We start from the raw sequence: 22,198 nt of genomic DNA, 5'->3' as shown, positions 1-22,198 counted from the left end.
ACCGTCTTTCTTTCTGACAAGTATGACCGGAGCTGCCCAAGGACTCGAGGACTCTTGTATTATTCCATTTTTCATCATGTCACTCACTTGTTCCCCGATTATCTTCCGCTCGTTAGGCGACACGCGATAAGGCTTTTGCCTGATCGGGCGCGCAGATCCCGTATCGATAGTATGGCGTGTTCGTGACTCGGGAATCGAGAACGCTTTGTCCGGCTGCGCAAAGTCAAACACTGACAGATGCTTAGAAAGCGTATCCACCAAGGTATGGCGCTCCCTTGTGCTGAGTGACTTGTTTATCATAGACAGAAGCTTTTTGTCGGAGACGTGGCGAAGGTCAGCAGGTTCACACGGCGGATCTGTTAGTACGGCAACGGACGAAGACGTGTATTCTGTAAAGTAGGCGAGTTTCAAGCCGTCTGGAAGCAGGACGGGTTCTGCCGAGCAGTTGGCCGTCCACAAGCCAGCACGCCCGTTGCCGATGGATACCACACAATGAGGGACAAAAATGTTCTTTTTCATACAATTTAGATGCATTGGCTCTACGGAGGCATCGAAACTGTCTGGAACTTCACCGCGACACACAACCGGCACGCACACAGAGGTGGACGCAGGCACAACAGTATCTGCAGATACACAAAGTTCACCTTGACTGCAAGTCTCCTCTAAGAGCCCGGACGAAACATGGCCATCGACGCAAACTTCCCCCGTGCGACAATCGACGGTCGCACCACACTGTCGCAAAAAGTCGATGCCCAAAATCACTTCGTGTGTCGATCGGGGAATAACTACAAACTCCGTCGCGAAAACTCCACCAGCCAAGGATACGTCAGCAGTGCACACACAAACAGGGCGCAACGACTCGCCGCTCACTCCACAAAACGTTGCAGCCTGGTCCCACCGAAATACAACTTTACGCCCCAACCGACCTTTAAAACTGAGACTCATTACGGATACAGTTGCTCCGGTATCCACTAAAGCCATTGTAGGAACACCATCAACAAGCACATGCACTTTGTTCTTAATCATAGCAACTGCAGGGGGCATTTCTGTCGATAGCACGTGTCGAGCGACCTCACCCCCATCGGCCGCGCTAGCTAGTTTTCCGGTTGTGAAGGCGAGGCGGAGCGGCGCACTGGCGATGGAGATTGACGTAAACGCGGTGCACGAGAAGTCGGTGGTGGCGTCAAACTCCTGTCAGATGCCGGCGAGCGGCTCCGGAAGCTTCTCTGCCAGTAATCGTTGCCAGAAGGGACGCCAGCTGACCAAGAGGTGGTGTACGGCTGTTGAGTTGTCCTCGTAGGAGGTGTGGGCCTTGTTGAAGATCCGGATCGACCATTCCACGTTGTTGGGCGACGATTGCAAAACCTCGCTATGTGGCCCGCGACACCGCATTGGAAACACACCAGCAGATGCCTCAAATTGCGATGTTCTTCCATGTAGTCGCGCATGTTGCTGTCGACTGCATAGACAGTAGGTGGGTGACATTCATCATGGCTAGGCATCGGCCGTTGGGAGGCGTGCGTGCGGCGTGGGCGTTGGTCGTAGTCATGACCTTGATAGCTCATGGTCCCTCTCGTTTGTGGGGTAGACCTATACTCGATGGTCGCTGAGTTCACCGTGGGTTGCCATGATGTCGAAACGGCCGTGTTTCTAATCTCGTGTGGTGAGTATGCGCCAGTGATGCCGGGTGTGCAACGGTACATCTCTTCCTGATGGAGCAACTCTTCGCGAACGATCTGCCGTATAGTGGATGGAAGGTCAACACACGAGCTCGGGTCTACACTTGCCACCGTCGTGACATTAGCCAGGCGACCAAACTTCGGTATTATCCGTCGCATCTTCAGCGTCTCAAAGGTCCTGCAGTGGCGAATGACGTCAGACACGGAATCCAAGCTGTCCTTGCCGATCAAAAAATTGTAGACGTCTTCGGCTATTCCTTTCAACAAATGTCCAACTTTGTCATCTTCAGACATTTGAGAGTTGACTATCTTACACAGTTTCAGCACTTCTTCAATATAAGTCGTACAGGTCTCGCCGGGAATCTGAGCTCTTTGCGAAAGCGTCTGTTCAGCGCGTTTCTTTTTTGCGCTAGAGTCTCCGAAACACGCTCTGAGCTCCTCGACGAAAAGCTCCCATGAAGTGAGCGTGTCTTCGTGATTCTCATACCAGACGAGCGCTGTGTCGGTGAGGGAAAACACAACATTGGACAATTGTGCGGTCGAGTTCCAACCGTTAGACCGGCTCACCCTGCGGTAGTTCGTGAGCCACTCGTCGACATCTTCTCCGGCTTTTCCTCCGAAAGTGAGTGGCACCCGGTAGTATTGCCACGGAACACCAGGTGTTGGCCTTGAAGCCGCGTCAGATCCTTCGGGAATCTGGCAGGCGTATTCAGGCATGGCAGGGGAGGGTGGCGGAAGTCCGGCAAGTCGACGGCTTCGGCGAAGTTGTAGCAGCGTAGGCTCCGTGGTTACGAGGTGTACCCCGCACCGTCCACCAATTTGTTACAAGCACGGGGAAAAGGGGTTTATTTAGGCGTGCGAGAGCAGGAATGGCAGGCTACGAAGAACAGGAATGGCCGCTGCACAGTCTTCGTTCTCCTCTTCCCCTCTCTTCTTGATCCCCGCGTCCCTTTGACGCGTTTGGACGTAACAATATATATATATATATATATTTGCCGAGGTTCCGTAACACTTTCTCCAGCAGCAAAACATGTCAGGACTTTCTTTGATTCTAGCAAATGTACTCGTATTATTCGTGCGAATGAATAGGCTGACGTGCTTGAAGAGCAATGTGGCGAAAGGGCTTTTGAATCTTTTTCTGAAAAAATATCCAAATGCTCTAACTTATATACAAGTAACACTACTGTGACGCGATGGTTTAACTCGCCAAGAAATCCTTGGATTAGTGATTCCTTATTACGGTCCATTAAAAAAGAGGCAATCTTTGTAAGAAACTTAAAGTGCAGCCATTCAATAATACGTTTCGATTGCGCTTCCACACATATTCAAATGTTCTAACAGTCACTATAAGGAATGCCAAGCGTAATTACTACGGAAATAAAATAAGAAAAAATGGTAGCGATACCAGACGAAACTGGCAGGTTATTAAAGAATTCCTAAACATTAGTACAACTAAAAATTACATATCGTGTATGTGCCACGATTCTGCTCATATTAGTGACCCTCAACTCATAGCTAATGTTTTCAGTGAACATTTTATTATTGCAGACGGTAGTCAGCCTCATTCAACTTTGCTTAGTTTTCCGCGCTGTTCTCATTTCCTTTACCTGTTCCCCGCAACATTGCTAGAAATATGTAATATTATCAATTCTCTTAAAATAACTGGTCCAGGCCTCGCCTTGATACGCCCCTCTAGCATTAGGCTTTTGTATAACGAAATCTCACCTGCGTTAGCACATATAGCAAACAGATTGTTCATAGATGGCATCTTTTCTCATCGCCTCAAGACAGGTAAAGTAATCCCAGTATTTAAAAACGGTGACCGTAAGTGCATGAGTAATTATCGTTCTATCTGCATTTGGTCTTTCTTTAGTAAGGTAATCGAAAAACTAATACACAATCGCTTAACTAAATACTAATCCAAATTTAATCTTTAATCTCCTAATCAATGTGTTTTTCGTGACAATTTTGCAACTGAACTAGCGCTTATTGCTTTTACTGAGAGACTTACATTAGCCATTGATCAAGGCCTCTTAGTCGGTGCTCTCTTTATTGATTTCACTAAGGCGTTTGATACAATTAACGATCTATTCTTTTAAGTAAACTTTAATCTTATGGCATTTCTAGCCCGCCTTTACAATTTATTCGCAACTACTTTATAGACCTATCATATATACTCGAAAGTAATGGTGTCTTCTCCTCATCAAAAACTATAAATATAGGCGTCTCTCAGCGATCAATACATGGGTCACTTTTATTTATCATATTCATTAATGACTAGCCAGCAATATTAACACATGCGCACTGCCTTCTTTATGCTGATGACACCACTATTTTCGCATCTGATAAAAATTTATTCACACTGCAGGATAAACTTAACGCTGACCTAGCGAATGTTCATTCATGGTGTGTAAAAAAGAAGCTAACCATTAACCCATCTAAGACAACATTTATGGTGTTCCATTCTTCAAAAACTTTGCACATTGACTCTATTGTAGTGTCTCTAAATAATAATGTATTTGCAAGATCCACGTCTACTAATTTTCGTGGTGTAGTTCTGGATAAAGTTCCAGTGCCACATTCAATGACTTATTCAAAAAATCTCATTTGGTATTCACATCATCATAAAAACTCGCTCTTTTTTTCAGCAAACCATTCTCATGTCTTTATATTACGCGTACATACACAGTCACCTCTCATACTGCCTGTTATCTTGGGGTAATATATATGCCATACATCTTCATCAGCTAGAAGTTTTGCAAAAGCAAGCATTACGATTAATTGCATTCCAGTCGCATACATCTCTCTCTGCTCCCATATTCCGTTCCGTAAATGTTTTACCTTTACGCATGTCATCCAATCATAAGCTGTCGCTACATAAGCTGTCGCTACGTTTTGTCTCATAAATACCGAGTTTAATATTCCAGGTTTTACAGGCTCTAGCCTCGTCAATTAAAACAACACAAGATTTTCAGCACAACTCATTGTTCTCCTTCCAAAAGCAAGAACTAATTTGGGAAATTTACCGTCGCGTTTTCAGGCATTTCTCCTTGGAATTCAATACCATATGATATGAAGTCATCTACATTATTATCATTCAAGCGTAGAACGAAGGAGGATTTCATGAACACACTATCTGACGCAGAGTATAATTTAACCAACCTAGAATTAATTAGTTGTTCTTCTGCTTTACCATTATGCAATATACTGTTCAATTACCGAGTCACTGAATTTCGCCTGCAATTCATACTTCTCGTCGTTGCTAGTTTTACGTGCCAGTTATCCTCGTTTGAATTTCTTCTAGTTATTTTAAAGATTTCTTCAATCATTTTTCTTTCTTTTTAACTGTGTGATTATACTTTTGATATTTTAAATAGATTTTTTCTCTCTTACCGTTTATTTCCGGTGATGACTTAGAAATTGTATAATATATGGCGTGACTCACTGTTTGCCACGATCATACTGTCCTATTTTCATGTCTTGTTTGGAGGTCCCCCCGACAGTTGTTACTTCGGGACCTCCGAATGTGTACTTATACCCGTAATATATTTTATTTCGTCAAAAATAAATAATGATTGATTGATTGAGACAAACCCGCCTGTAGATATAGGCGAACCGGCGATATGTCCATGTTGAATTGCAATTGACACCGTGAAGATCGAAATTCCTACGAGTCGAACCCACGGCCCTAGGTGTTAAGGCGAAGCTGATTAAGGCACTCAAACTCCCGACCCAACATAGAGATAAGTGGGTTATATCTCCAAGTTGGAATCCAATTGACATCGTGAAGGTCGAGAGTCGAACCTACTGCCGTTGGTGTTAAGGAAAATTAAGACACAATTAAATAAGATGGTTAATTAAGACACCCGAACTCAAAAGCGCTGGTGGGAGTTGAATCCACAACGTTTTTACCCGCCGTGGTTGCTCAGTGGCTATGGTGTTGGGCTGCTGAGCACGAGGTCGCGGGATCGAATCCCAGCCACGGCGGCGGCATTTCGATGGGGGCAAAATGCGAAAGCACCCGTGCACTTAGATTTAGGTGCACGTTAAAGAACCCCAAGTGGTCGAAATTTCCGGAGTCCTCCACTACGGCGTGCCTCATAATCAGAAAGTGGTTTTGGCACGTAAAACCCCGTATTTAATTTAATCCACAACGTCTGGCGTTAATTAGGGAAAGGTAATTAAAACACGGTTAATAAAGGTAGCGTTAATTCAGGCACTCGAACCCACGACCTTTGGTGTTAAGGCGAAGCTGATTAAAGCACTCAAACCCCCGACCCAACATAGAGATAAGTGGGTCATATCTCCAAGTTCGAATTGCATTGACATCGTGAAGGTCGAGAATGGAACCTATACTGCCGTTGGTGATAAGGCGAAGTTAATTAGGACATAGTTAATTAAAATATGGTTGATTAAGACACTCTAACTCAAGAGCATTGGTGGGAGTTGAACCTTCAACCCGTAGTGTTAATTGCGGCGAAAGTAATTTAAGCACATTTAATTAAGAAATAGGAAATAAAGACTCCGAAGTCGTTACCTTTGGTTGGATTAAAGAAGCCGAGGAAAATAAAAAAACGAAACGGTTATATTAAAGTCGCTCACTACTTGCTTGCGTGATGTCATGACATCATGTAAATATGCCAGGCCCCAACCCGTTACAATTCATTTTCATTCCACCAAGTATTGTGAAACAATCGCTTGATTTACAACAATTTTTTGGCAGTGACTATAATCTTGTTGGCCGCATTATAGGATATTCTCATCTTGCGCTATTCGCACCTTAGCATCCGCCAATTTCATAATGCAATAGATTCTCATAAGTTGCCCAGGCGGGGTAGAGTACTGAAGACATTGCAGCGTTACGCCGGGCGTGGTTATTAAATAAATATCAGCTCTGAAAAAGGAGCAAAGCATTGTTCAAAAAATTTGCATCAATTATGAAGCAGGGAAAGAAACCGCAGGACAACTTTGTAACAAAGTCAATGCTGTGTCGGTTAGGACAGAGGAATGCCTACAAATGAAGACGGGGACGTGAACACATATCAGTGGATAATTGATTCGTTTAGGACTAAACGCTTTAGCGAGAAACTCATTCGAATGCGCCGGAGAAGCGAAGAAGTGGTGCGCGCTGTTGGTGGTAGAAAATCCGACGATATTAACCAAGTATGTTGTACCAGTAATATGAGACGGAGGACGAGGAGGAGCAGAGTAATTAAGCGTTGCAATAAGTAGTCTTCTATGCTCATTGCTGTTTTCCCATAAATCTTGGCCAGATATTCCGGACTTGAACTAGCAGCGGTTCTAATAGGGGAGTATCGGGTAGAAAGAGTGAACAAACTCTTTCTTGAATATATGATGAAGAGGGCGAATAACTGCAATCACCTTTCGACGAATAAATAAGTTTCTAATTTCTTACACTGTTAAAGAATGTGCTGTAGATGACGGGGAAATGTCTTACCAGGTCTGTTTCCAAGCGTTTAACCGTCCGAATAATGGCAGGCCTTCATTTGGAAGGCGTACAGCATGACATACTGCACGTGGCATCCAATCGAATCACGTTAGCTTCAGGAGCGATTTCTTTTTTATTTTTCTTCATGTCGTATTCTTGGGTCTCTTCTTCCCTTTTTGATCTTGTCCGAACTAGAGCGATGGTTCGCCAAAAAAAAAATCATAAAATGTATGACTGTTCATGTGACGGTTGTTTTTTAGAGTAGCTTGACGAGCAGCGCCCGTTCTCTTCATTCTGGCTGTTTCTGCTTGTGCCAATGCATGTCTAATTTTACAATGAAGCGCTACAGCAATCGCCATACGCTGCGCATGATTTATAAAGAAACGTGCTGCAATATCAAAAAGGCGAACTTCTAACGAATTGCTCACGAGTTGTTTCATTTCTTTCAGACAAAGAATCTATGCGATGATCGTGCTCAATATTAGTTACAAAACGAGAAACCGTCGTGTAAGCGCCGCCATGCTGCTATAGTGTCCGTATCGCAGCATGGCGGCACGTACACAAAGAAGTTGGTGAACACGGTTCCGATTATTGGTAGCACCCTGTTCACGAGAAAAATAACACTTATCATTTTTCTTATCAAAATAACTGACGGTTGTGTGCCCCTGTTGCAACTCACATTGAGCGCGATAGTACATAGTAGCACTTCCAGGTTCACAGGATGAATGGATGGATGGGGGAGGTTGAGGTTAGGGTCAGGTGGCTAGATCGATATTATAAGCACCCTCTTTTAGACAGTGTAGGCGTCCTCGTAAACAGATCTGCTCAAGCCAGTGGGTCGTGGCGGAGGTCAGATCCTACAACGAAAGTCTCCCAGACCTTTCTCCTGCATGGGCAAGTTCAAGACAGGTGGTACACATTCACACCTTCTTAGGTGGTCGTGCATTCAGGGCAGGTGACGCCGGCCTTGTGAGAGAGCTCTCACACTTGATAAATAAATGAAATCTTGGGTTTTATATGGTAAAGCCACGATATGATAATTGGGCACGCTACAGTGGGGTCTTCGAAATAATTTTGACCGTCTGAGTTTCTTTCACGCGCCCCTAAATGTAAGTAAACGAGCGTTCTTGCCGATTGAAATCCGACCACCGGGGTAGATATTGAGCCCCCGATCTTGCGCTCACCAACGCGACCCCAGAACCACTTGGCTACCGGGGTGGGTCCCCCACTTTACGTGTCCATTTGTACCTTGTATGTTCGCGCTGAACTTAGCCATTGATGCACCAGTGCATGTGACAGCTAAAAAGAATACAATAAAGGTTAATCTAGCAGTAAAAGAAATGAAGTGTTTCCATTGCGAGGGACCGCACGAGGCCAAATCCAAGGATTCTCCTAAACCGAAAAAGTAGATAAATAAGATGAACGACGATTACGATGCTCCCTAATGTGAAATTTCAGCGTATCCTTATACGTGTTTTTAATTCGTAATATAATGAGGCAAATAATTTAAGACCGGTATCACCGCACCGGCTGGCAGTGGGCCAGTGCCGTCAGCACCTTAGAAGAGGGAGGGGCAGTATGAGTACGCTGGCATGATGAGCGCCATCGGAGCCATCTATAGAGGAAGATGACGACGACGGCGAGAGCAATGGCCCTAGAGCGTTCGTGGTTACGCCGACAGGGGCAACGAGCAAGCTGTGACAGATGACGACAACGAACGCGCGAGCAGTAAGTGGCACGCGCACGTTTGCGCGGTTACATCGACGCCGACGCTCAACCCCGAAACGGAAGAGCAGTGCTCTAAAATTCTGAACCAAATAAGCAAGGAAAGTATGTCCCACAAAGAGGCGACAGCATCCCTGCAACAGCGAAAAAGTCGATCTCGTCGTCAAAGTGTACAAGCTGTAGATCCCAACCAGAGCTCTCTGGCTCCAATTCCGCAGGTACAGCTGGAGGTACACTTCAATAGGCATCGATAGATGCCTCCGAACCATTGCTTGAAGCGAGCCGCGCAATTCCAAAATTGAATGTATGGCCATGCTTGCCGTTCCGTACACGGCCCTTAGACTACCACTGCGAGCAAGGACAGTGTACTGAAAAATCACCATCGCACTCTGTCATCGACGCCATGCTGCAATAAATAATCGACACCCTGCAGCTGCTACTGACTGGTTATTACCCCAAACCCCTTCCCGAGCATGGAGTAGCAGGCTAGAGGGGGATCTCTCAACCTTTCTGCCATCAAAAATTTCCTCTTTATCTCTAGCTGGCAAAAATATTCAGAGGCGCTCAAAGGGCACGGATATTCGAGAAAATGAAAGCCAGTTGTGTATCTTCCCCTGATGAGGAAATCCTACGGAAATACATTAAATGCGTGACATTCACTCCATGTGCTCTCATTGCCACATGGAGCATTGCCACATTGCTCCTTCCATTCTTCATTCCGCCTCTCAAAGCTGTCAAGTCGCCTTTGGACATTTCCTCATACCGTCCGATTGCACTCGCCGGCTGTGTCGGAAAAACAATGGAAATAATGATTTTAACAGGTCTGGAATGGTACTTAGAGTACTATGAAATCTATCCAGATGCTATGGCCGGATTCAGACGTGGCCGTTCGTCAACAGACCGGGTTGTTGACTTGATAACATTTGTGCAACACCAAAAGGCCTGTAAGCAAGTATCTGCCGCTCTGTTTCTAGACGTTAAAGGGGCTTATGATAATGTCACCCATGAAGCCATCCTTAGCACGTTAGAAGCCATCTAACTTGGTGGTAAGGTGTATATGTGGGTGTGCAACTACTTACAGAGGCGACCATTCTACGTCCACACAGAAAATGGCCCGAGATCCGAGCATTACGGTAGCCGAGGAGTCCCTCAAGGCGGAGTGCTTAGCCCGACTCTTTTCAATCTCACCCTCAGTGGATTAGCTACCAACCTGCCAAGCACCCTGCGACTTTTCATCTATGCGGACGGCATCTGCATTTGGGCATCAGGTGCGACACGACTTCAGCTTCGCGCTCGGCTTCAGAAGGCAGCCACAATGACATCTTGCTACCTTCGTGAACAAGGATTTGAAATTTCAAGCGGGAAGTGCGCAACGGTGGCATTCACGAGGAAGCCAATGTCTGGTTACGGCGTATCTATTAACGGACAACTTATACCATACAGCAGAAGTCACAGGTTCTTAGGAGTCGTAATTGACAGAGACTTGTCTTGGACTCCGCACGTGAATTACGTGAAAAAGCGGCTGACTGCTATCTGTCAACTGTTCAGGTTTCTTGCAGTAAAAAGTTGGGGAGTATCTACACACGCTATGTTGCAGCTGTACATGGCGTTGTTCGTTGGATTCCTGCGATACAGCCTGCCTGCAATATCCAACACCTGCAAGACTAACCTGCGTACGATTCAGAGTATTCAAGCCCAAGCCCTTAAGATATGTCTTGGCTTACCACGCAGTGCATCAATGGCTGAAGCCATTGCCCTTGCGCAGGATTACCCAATCACGACGCACATTACCGTTGAGACAATGCGTATGCATATCAGGCATTATCCTAGGACCCCTTCCCACCACTTGGCGAGCCTCACTGCTGCAAGGCCTTGCTCGATATTTAGCGGTATTGTCAGTGCACATCGTGCGTCGTTTACTTCAGGGTACGCACCTGCGGACAAGCCAGCTTTTCCTCCGTGGTGTTTGAGCCGTCCACAAGTACATATAATGATTCCAGGACTACAGAAGAAGACAGATCCATCGGCCCTTGCTCTAAAACAGCTGAGCTTACTTCTTTTGCATGACAAGTACAGCAACCACGTGCACATCTATACCGATGGATCGACTACGTCGTGCAGTTCTGGTACTGCCGTGGTTATACCAACGCGAGGAATGACACTCGCATGTCACGACTTCAACGGTGGCAGAACTAACGGCCCTGCGTCGATCACTGAAATTCATTGATTCTGAAAGACCTAGAAAATGGGCTGTGTTCTGTGATTCAAAACCGGCATTACAGTGCACGCAGTCAGTTCTCCGACACGGATGTCATGACCAATTGACATACGAAATCGTGAAACTTTACCATCACGTCCAACAAAAAGGTCACGAGGTTGTTTTTCAATGGGTACCTGGCTATTGTGGAATCAGTGGCAATGATTCCGCCGATAACGCTGCTCGCACTGCACATCAAGAAGAGCACAGCGTTCCAATTCCACTTTCGAGGCCAGACGCTGCAAGGCAGCTTCGACACCTGGCACGCAGTCTCACAGTGACCGAGTGGAACTAGCCAAACTTACGATTTACATGACTGCACCGACTAAACTCATCCCTGCAACTCCGTTCTCCACTCGGATTTCCTCGACGTGAAGCTACGCTTCTTTGTCGCCTTTGATTAGGAGTTGCCTTCGCAAAGGCATACTCTACATTAATTCGAGTTACTGACAGTGCAGCATGCGAGGTCTGTGGCACCGAAGAAAACGTCAACCACCTGCTGTGCCACTGTCCACGATATGCCCCAGAGAGACAAGAACTTGCCAAAGCCTTCCAAAAACTGGACAATCGGCCGTTTTCTGTGCAGGTGCTGCTGGAACATCGCCCGTCGGCCCTTAAAGCGGTGAAGGTGCTTTAAGGTGCTTTAAGAACACACGCGTCAGCGAACTCACCGCAATTTCCTTCTTTCCTTCCCTCCTCTCTATTCCTGTGATATTTGTTTTCCCCTTTTTTCATTCATTCATTTCATTTTTATTTCCTTAAAGACCCCCGAGGGGGTATTACATAAGGGGTGGGGTTTTTTTTGTTAGACAGAATATTGTTTATACCGATCAGTGCGATGTTATATTTGATATGCTATGCATGAAGCTTGATGGGCAGGTGATAATGGCGATGTTGCGAGAAAGGCAATTCCAGTCTTTTGCTGCTCTGGGAAAAAATGAAGCAGAAAATGTTTTAGTTCGGGCACGTGGGCGAGAAACTTGCAACGAATGACCAGTGCGGTGAGATATGTGAGCAGCAGGGATAATGTAAGGAGCGCAATTAAGTGGCGAGTGAAAGAACTTGTGAAATAGAGAGAGGGTTGCAATGCGTCGGCGACAGGACAAAGGTGCTAAGTTACACTCGGCTTTGAGGGATGAAGCACTGATTTCATATGAATACGAAGCATGAATGAATCTAGCAGCACGATTTTGAACGGATTTTAGGGTATTAGTGAGACCTACTTCGGGTGGGTTCCAGATGGGAGATGCGTATTCCAACTTAGCCCTCACTAATGATTTATAAGCAAGTAGTTTTACGTGTCTCGGAGCGTTACGTAAATGACGTTTTAAGAAACCCAAAGTTCTGTTAGCTGATGACGTGACTTTAGCAATGTGCGTGTTCCAAGACATATTGTTAGATAAGGTAACTCCAAGGTATTTATAAGTGGTTACTGATTCAACAGGAATGTTAGCTATGTTATAAGTGAAGTGAAAGGGAATTTTACGACGAGTGAATTGAATGAGCTTGCATTTAGTAGGGTTTAATGACATTAGCCAGTCACCACACCATTGTAGTATGCGGTCGAGATCTTGTTGTAGAATCATATGGTCAGATGGGCTAGTAATGGTTCGGTAGATAACGCAGTCGTCAGCAAACATGCGGATATTAGAAGACACATACAAAGGCAGGTCGTTAATGTATATTAGGAACAAAAGAGGGCCGAGGACAGAGCCTTGAGGCACCCCTGATGAGACTGGAAGTGGGCTGGATAATTTGTTATTTGTAAACACTACTTGTGAACGGTTAGTCAAGAATTCTTTTATCCAATTTAGTACATTCGGGTGCAAGTTTAGGAAGGACAATTTTAAAACTAGACGTTTATGGGGTACTTTATCAAAAGCTTTCGCGAAGTCAAGAAATAAGGAGTCAGTTTGTACGTTAACATCAAGGTTAGCATGAAGGTCATGAACAAAGATGGCAAGCTGGGTTTCGCAAGAGAAACCCTTACGAAACCCATGTTGAGAATGGTGAAAAAAGTTATGAGAGTCGAGGAAATTCATGATGTAAGAGTAAATGACGTGTTCCATGAGTTTGCAAGGTACGCTGGTCAAGGAAATTGGTCGGTAGTTCAGAGGTGAGTTTTTGTTACCGGATTTGAAGATGGGAACGACCTTTCCCACTTTCCAGTCATCTGGAATGATACCTGTTGAAAGAGATTGCGAAAATAATAAGACAAGATAAGCGGAAGCAATGTGGCCTATATTTTTTAACACTTTAGCGTTAATGTCGTCCAGTCCAGATGCCAATGATAAGTTGGTCTTTTCGATGAGGGATGAGATACCATCAACAGAAAAGCTGATTTCAGGCATGGAAGACGTGATACGACATGAAAACATGGGTAAGGAAATGTCAACTTCTTTAGTAAAGACAGATGAAAAGGCCTTGTTAAAAGCATCAGCACATTCAGCTTCTGAAATAACCTCTCCAGAGTCGTTAGTAAGAGTGATAGAAGGTGCTGCTTGGGGGTTAATAATCTGCCAAAACTTCCTTCCCATTCCCCTGGTGTTGGGTAGCCAACCGGACGTTATTCTGGTTAACCTCCCTGCCTTCTACTTTTCTCTTTCCTCCCTCCACATTGCTCCAGTGCCAACCACTCATTAAATCGATGAAAAAGTTCACAACATTATTCTGCGTTTTGTACTGTCCACACTGCAATGCATATAAACACCCTTGCGGGGCTGAACTAAGGATCATTGTTTTGACTTAATATGTGGCATATGCGTTCTTCGTTGCGGAATCGCCTAGAGAATATGAGTGGGTTTCTTCGACATTTAAAGTCTGAATTCGGGCGCACTGCCCAGGACCTCCATTTTTTTTAATGCGTGAACATAATTCACTCCGAATACAAACTAAGTTACAGCAGTGTCTGTCGCGTATCACGCCTGCCGATCCGCTTGTTTTACTGCACTACGCTGACTACTAGCGCCTACTGTTCTACGTTTACTGAGCACCTATTATCTGACCTGTAATAAGCAGGTCATGACGCCGCTTCATGAAAGGTCGGAACATATAGTTGGACGGCCGGCTCAGGCCAGTGAGGCTCTCGACTAGGGCTCTCGCTTGAGAATAATTCACTTTTATAATGGAATGAAGTTCCTTGTCTCTTTATGTGTGCATATTTTTAGAAGCCCTTAAACTTCGAAGTAACGAAATTGACTGGAAAATTAAATAACTACGGATTATAAGGTAAGGGGTCCTAAATGTTCCTTGGGAGAGGCGTTGCGGAAGCTTGCGCCTCACACAAAATAAATGGCACGAGCCTGCCTTGTTGGACAGTCCTGCACCGCCGAGCCGCCATTCTGCACAGGTTCGAGCGTCGTTATTAAAGTGCGGTAATCTTGAATGCACCTAATTAATTTAAAACTAAGAGTGTTACGTAGTGCAAAGATAAATAGCTCCGGTTGTTTCGACATTACCGGCGTAATTACTTTAAAGGAGACGCTATTTTCATACTGACGCTTAGGTCGCGGTCCCCGAAATTAGATTGCCGCCCTTAAAAAGAAAACACAATTAACTTATTTCAAGTCAGTTCACCTGTTGCCTAAGGAAAGCAGTCGCGCTTTTCGCGCGTGTTTGAATAGGGAGCGTAAGTTCTACTAAGGCTGTGTTCGCCGAATGACTGTAACCAGTTGTATTCTCAAAACTTTTTACAGTGTCAGGGTTAAAGTTGGCCCCTTGTACTCAGATATCCATGGATCCAGCCGCCCGTCATGACTCACACCCCTAACCTGGTGGCGCTCGTGGCAGCACTGGTTCTCCCCGCTCTTTACACGTTCATTTGCGCAACATGTATTCTTAGCGCTCGCGCCGCTTCTTACTGTTCTAGCTCCCCTCTTGCCTTTGTGCGAATGACCAAGTCGTGCGTGTTGTTTATTGCCAAGGCATGGCGCAGCCTTGAAGCCGTGTTACTGAGATATCAAAGCTCTCGAGCGCGGAGCGAATGGGAGCAGACCTACATCTCGGCCCGAAATCACAATGCATCTACTTATTAAGCGCCATTTTCCAATTGGGCCAATCGCATTTGGTAATAATACGCGACACATCGCGATCAGCTGGCCTGTGCTCCTACGTACATTTTAAGTGCAGGAACATTTCTGAATTCCAGCCCTGCATTCCTGGCTTGTCGCTAATTGTTCACAGAACCATTTAGGTGAGTGACAACTCTGGTGAGCGCGACTGGAATGGTCGTTTTCTTCTTTTGCTGTGAAGAACTCATTGATTCCAAATCAGCGTGAATTTTTTACTGGCCGCTCCACTATCACAAATCGCGCAAGTTTCCTGGCATGGATATCCGTGCCGGTACTTCAAAGGGGACAAGTTGGCAGCACTTATTGTGATGTCAGCGACGCTGTTCTCAGCCACTCATTGCTGCTGATCAAGCTTACGCATTTCGGTGTTCAGTCGTCAATTGTAAATGTCTTACCCAGTTATCATGTTGATAGATCATCTCAGTGGCTAATCGTCTTCTTTTTACATGGTAACTAGCAGCATCCTTAAAGGATCTGTATTGGGACTACATCATTTCTTTTATTTTTATTACTGACGTTCTTTTCGCTATTCGTAATTATTCATTCCTTCTATATGCCGAAGACATCGACATTTTAAGGAAATTTATACTGTTGATGACTGTCTTATCCTGCAGTATGACCTGTTTGCTATTTCTTAATGGTGCAGAGATAAGCTCACCTCGAATGCTGCTAAGACTAAAGTCATCACGTCACACACGGCACTAGCGATCCTCACCAAATGCAAATCACCGGGACGGGCCGTTCAGCTCGTGTGGGTGCCGGCTCACTCGCAAGTGGAAGGCAACGCACTCGCCGACCACTATGCCCGAGAACTGTCAATCCGGGCCGAGGACGAGCCAGAGCTACCGCACCCCGTGACAAGTTACAAAGAAATCACACAAATGTACAGAAGCGGCAGATGTGGGCTTCCCCGTCCGCATCCGCAACTCAGCCGAATGCAGCAAACGATCGTGCGACGCACGCAAGCGGGGTCGCTAGCGCATTCCGTGCTCTTGCACAAGATGTTGCCAACAGAGCATGACACTTCATGCCCATTTTTCAGACGATCAAAACGCACTATAGCACACATCCTTGCAGAGTGCACTAAGCTCAAGAACAGCCTACCATCCCTACCCCCCCCCTCCCCAGCCCCAACCCCCCCGAGCGATGGGAGACCTTGTTGTCCAGTCCCGACCTACCGACCCAGCTCGCGCTGGCGGCTAGGGGCCAGGAACTACTGGACGCACATGGAACCTGAAGCGTCTTTATTCTTTCAGTCAGCATATATGTACCCTGCCGCTATCTCAAAGCACAGAATCAACAGAATTCAGCATGCACAGCGGAGAAAATGCAATTAATGCGATAGGACGGCAATCTCCTTCGCAAGGAGAGAAATAGAAGGAAGGCTTACAAATGTTTCGCCGCTAACATGAATCTGGAAAGCTTCGGAAATAAGACGTGCGCGGTCATCGCGGTATTTTGACAGGTAGGTCACATCTTTAGAAGACAGCTTGCAGCCGCGTTCATTGTAATGCAGTGATAAGTCACTACTTCTAGCTCGTTTTTTAACTTTGTTTGAGTGTTCGTGCACGCGGTCATTGATGCGTCGCTCCATTTAATTTTTTTTCAGCTTGTCTTTATTTTAATTGATTTAGTTCATATATAGGTTCTCTAAAATCGGTGTTATCAGCCAGTTGCCAAATGCTTTGTTCCGAATGTTCGCCTTTACCCGGTTTGGTATGTTGTTGGGTTTACGTGTTTTTCTATCCAGTGTGGTCAATCCCCCTCATGGGTACGAGCCGTGCTTTGATGCGACAAAAGCTACTACTGTTCCTGCGGACTGAATACTTCGGACTCACCAGTTTTCACTTGCATCGCACCGTGACCCGTAGCAAAAGATGCGACATCTGTGCCGTGTAGTCTCGCTACCTGTGTTTCCTCTTGGAAACGCGTCATGGCGCCTCCTCACAAGTTACGAACCGCTGCGGAAGACGCGACTCGTGGAGATATGCACAAGGCTGCCACCATGTACCTTCGGGACCAGCAGACCACTGTGCAGAGAGCAGCACAATGGGTATGACACCGTAGACATTGGGCGGACAGTGTAGCTCGTTTTCTAGGAAATGAAGCAGAGACCCTCGACGCGAAGCCCCACTAGTGCGTGCTGCAGAACATGTGACCTGGCAGCTTCTCCACCAAGACTCTCAAATGCGTGCTGCCGAAAATCAGTCACAACAGCTTCTATGTGAGCAACCACATGTATGCTCAGCCAGAAATACGGCCGGACAGCTTCGCCATGAAGACTTTCGTGTGGTTGCAGCAGAAAATGTGACCTGGCAGCTTCGCCACCAAGACTCTCAAGTGCGTGCTGCCGAAAATCAGGCACGACAGCTTCTATGTGAGCAACCTCATGTACGCTTGGCCAGAAATACGGCCGGACAGCTTCGCCATGAAGACTTTCGTGTGGTTGCAGCAGAAAATGTGACCTGGCAGCTTCGCCACCAAGACTCTCAAGTGCGTGCTGCCGAAAATCAGGCACGACAGCTTCTATGTGAGCAACCTCATGTACGCTTGGCCAGAAATACGGCCGGACAGCTTCGCCATGAAGACTTTCGTGTGGTTGCAGCAGAAAATGTGACCTGGCAGCTTCGCCACCAAGACTCTCAAGTGCGTGCTGCCGAAAATCAGTCACAACAGCTTCTATGTGAGCAACCACATGTATGCTCAGCCAGAAATACGGCCGGACAGCTTCGCCATGAAGACTTTCGTGTGGTTGCAGCAGAAAATGTGACCTGGCAGCTTCGCCACCAAGACTCTCAAGTGCGTGCTGCCGAAAATCAGTCACAACAGCTTCTATGTGAGCAACCACATGTATGCTCAGCCAGAAATACGGCCGGACAGCTTCGCCATGAAGACTTTCGTGTGGTTGCAGCAGAAAATGTGACCTGGCAGCTTCGCCACCAAGACTCTAAAGTGCGTGCTGCCAAAAATCAGGCACGACAGCTTCTTTGTGAGCAACCTCATGTACGCTTGGCCAGAAATACGGCCAGACAGCTTCGCCATGAAGACCTTCTTGTGGGTGCAGCAGAAAATGTGACCTGGCAGCTTCGCCACCAAGACTCTCAAGTGCGTGCTGCCGAAAATCAGGCACGACAGCTTCTATGTGAGCAACCTCATGTACGCTCAGCCAGAAATGCGGTCCGACAACTTCGCCATGAGTACCTTCTTGTTGGTGCAGCAGAAAACGAAGCCTGCGAGTTTCGCCGCGTAGACTCTCAGGTGCGAGAAGACAAAAATGAGGCCCGAGAGCTTCGCCGAACATGGTAACCGTCAGCATAGGCGTAATGGGCGGGCTGGTCAATCATGCGGTTGGAAACCTCGCCCATACTTATGTAAATGAGCCAGGACTCCAAAAAAGACTCTTGCTCAGGTTCCACTGTAGTACCATGGGAAAACTGGCAAGGCTAAAAGCAGCACCGTTTCTCAGTGTAATCGGGAGCGTGGTCCGCGCCGAGTGGGTACCAATTGAACAACGCATGGTGACCGCAACGTTAGGCCGTATGGTTGGCATCACATGTCGCCGCAAACAGTTTCCTGACTTACAGGCTAGTGCAATAGCAATTGATAAGTCTTAAGATGGCACATATACTAGCGTTGTTCACAAATACAACAAAAATCACCCCAGAAACATGTGTACGAGGCACTCAGTCGATCTACTTCACTTGATGTGAAGTAATTCAAGTTTTCATATACTTAGTACATGCAATTACAGTGTTCAATAAGCTTTCCACGGCCTCCTATGGAGACGCTTCTCTAGGTCATGCTGTCAATGCGCAGCGTATCACGAACGCTGAAGACGACTTCATGTTTTTTTCACGCCACCGAAAACCTCGATCAAGCACTGCTTAACGAATTCCAACATCAGCTTGACAAAAGTCATGCAACGTTGCTTTGCACTGTTCGATCAGCCCCACGGATATGTCATCCACTCTCTCAACGAACGTTCTCTGGCTGTACGCAAGCTTGACGTCATATACGACTACATATTAATACGAGTGTCCTTACTGCGATCACCTGGGGTCATTCAGATGAGATCACCGGCTACAAGTGTGTCGTGTCAGCAAATAGAACGGCGCACCTGGCCGCAGGTTTGGCAATACTCGAAAGAGGAAATGAGTGTCTGCTATTCAGACTCGTAGGAGCACAGGACGTAGACTTTGACGACGTCGATCAACATGGGAAGATTGCGGACTTCTTGACACATACTTTCGTTCCTCAACACGATGTTCCCCTAATTTTTACGGGTTATTTCAACGTATACACATAAGGATACCCACAATGCCTGGTTCGTACGTTGGATGCAAGAAGACCTCGGCATGGAATGCTGTTCTTCTCGCACCGGTTCTTGTTGGAACTTTGTATCTACAAACATCAAAGTACTCCTATTTCTGCACTGCATTTCGTTCTCGACCTACTTTTCTGGCCATAAAACAGACGTCTGTGTGTTTCCATAAGTGTGCGCAAATAACAAAACGACTTTCAATATACTTAGTAATGCTATTCACCGTGCTCAATTAGCTTACGACATTCTCATATGGAGACGCCCCCCAAGCCCATGCTATGACTGTGCTGCGTGTGACACGCAGGCCTGCAGCTTTTTTTATAGAAACGTACACTTTTCAGCTCACACTAAACGTTGCAATGTGGGCTATGCCATTTCTTGGCTCTGTTTGCAGACTATCGAGAGAACTCGCTTGCGCCATTCCGCGAATTTCACAAAATCTCTCTTCCTAAACTCGAATACAAATAAGTCGTCTGGAATGGCATTTCCAGATCCAACAGTGACATTATAGATCGAGTACAGAAAAAGTTTCCAAACGTATATCGTTACCGCTCAGCTAGCACGGACATTGGACCTTGTTCTAGAGCGCTGTTGAACTACTGTCATTGCCTTTACTTCGCTGCCGACGTAATCGCGCTGACCTTCAGTTTCTTTACAAATCTATCACGGTATTCTCACCTGTCCCGAACTCCTCAGTTGGATCATGTTTCGCATTGCGCGCAAGATCACCTTTCCATGTTCCTGCCTGTCATCAGCAACACTTTACTATCCAGATACTACACATTCTTTACAGCGCACATTTTCATGCTCTTGATATTTTTCATAATGCCTTTGTTGCTTTTTTCCGAGCTTTGTGTTGTTGTGGCATAGTTTCATATGCTGTTCAACTGTCATTCTCCTCATTTTTCGTTTACATTCCCCTTGCGCCTTACTGTATGCATGCCTTTTTTCAATATTGCTATTTTTAATAATTTTTTCTTACGTTACCCTGCCGTTGTTTTTTGGTCTTTTTTATAATGTGTGTGTGCGCTAGCTCTCAAACCTCACGGTTGTTCCTAAGCACGCTAAATAATAATAATAATAATAACAATAATAATAATAATAATAATAATAATAATAATAATAATAATAATAATAATAATTATTATTATTATTATTATTATTATTTCTCCCCTATGCACAGCATCTCAATTATTCCAATCAACTCTGCACTCAATAATTTCATCCTCTATTAAATGTACTATCATTCCTCAGCAGCCAAAATTCTTATCGGGGCGCTCCACAACTACCAAGCTTGTTAGCTTCATGATGCATGCATCTCAAGTAGTGTATAAGAAAGGACAGCTGGATGTCATTTATTTTGACCTCAGTGAGGCGTTTGATATTGTATGTCATAAAATACTCCTTTAAGAGGTGACTCAACTTCATCTGCAGCACTATGTCACAGCCCTGATAAGGAGCTGCCTACGCGATCGGTTCTGCTACGTTAGCGTAAATGGTCAGTCGTCAGAACTTCATGCGGTTACAAGTAGAGTTCCCCAAGGGTCTGTCCTGGGCACTCTTCTTTTCTGGCTGTTTATTTAGTTTCCTCTTCAATTTCGCTAGATGCTGATGACGCGAAACTTTTCATAGCGGTAAAAAATGTTCATCATTGCGCCGCTCTTCAGAAGTACATGGCAAATTTTGCTTCACGGTGCGCTAAATACAAGCTGGACATAAATGCATGAAAAACGAAAGTTGTAAGCTTCACGCGGAAGGCTAGCAACAGGACTTTATTCCCTATAGCGTTAAAGACGTTCTCCTGCCGAGAGCTCAGGGAACGAAGGACCTTGCAGTGTACTTCGGTAGATCTCTGAGTTTCTCGCCCCACGCTCAACAGATGAGGCAGCGGGCACTTTCAACGCTCGGCACAGTATATCGGGTGACGAGAAACTTCAAACAACCTGGGGCATTTGTAACTTTATTAGGGTCGTATGCCTTCCAGTTCTTGAGTACGCCTCCGTGGTTTGGGGCGGCACTTGTAGGTCGAATTGAGAACTTCTCCAAAATGTGCAAAAAGAAGTTCACATCGAGATTTAAACATCTATTCTGTCAAAAGCCTTCCATCTCCATAGAGCTAACGCAGACACTCACGTTATCTACCCTCACCTGCAGACGCAATAAATCGGATGTTCTTTTTCTTCACAAATGAATGCATGGAAAAATTTGCTGCTCGCACTTGCTTTCTAATGTGCGCTGTTACATCTCGCACAAAAGCAGAAGGAAGCAGCGCGCCTTTCAGCTTTCAGATTTTTGCGACGCTCTATTTAGTGTGTAGGCGACATATAAATCCTATTCAGAGTACCTGCATATCTTCATGTCTAATTTTAATATTTTCCTGAAGGGACATGCAGGGCAATTTCAATAACTGGACAAAAACTCTCATGTATGTTGTATGTTCCGTCATTCTGTAATCTTTTCTTCTGTTTCTACACTTGTGCTTTGTATTCTCTTCGTGTACACATATTATTCTCAGTTAAAATCTGCGATAGCGAAATTATTAGTCTTTTGTGTCTGTGCGCACGTGTGTATGTGTGTATGTGTGTGTGAGCTTGCATTGTTCTTCCTGTGCATTGCTTTTCCGAGTGCGCCAGGGCCAAGACCCTCGAGGTTGTTCCTGGGCACTTCAATAAGCACCTTTGATTGATTGATTGATTG

Source organism: Dermacentor andersoni, chromosome 3 (genome assembly GCF_023375885.2).
Source record: "Dermacentor andersoni chromosome 3, qqDerAnde1_hic_scaffold, whole genome shotgun sequence".
Lineage (NCBI taxonomy): Eukaryota > Metazoa > Arthropoda > Arachnida > Ixodida > Ixodidae > Dermacentor > Dermacentor andersoni.
The sequence above is the reverse complement of the archived record's forward strand: the minus strand, read 5'-3'. Positions refer to the sequence as shown.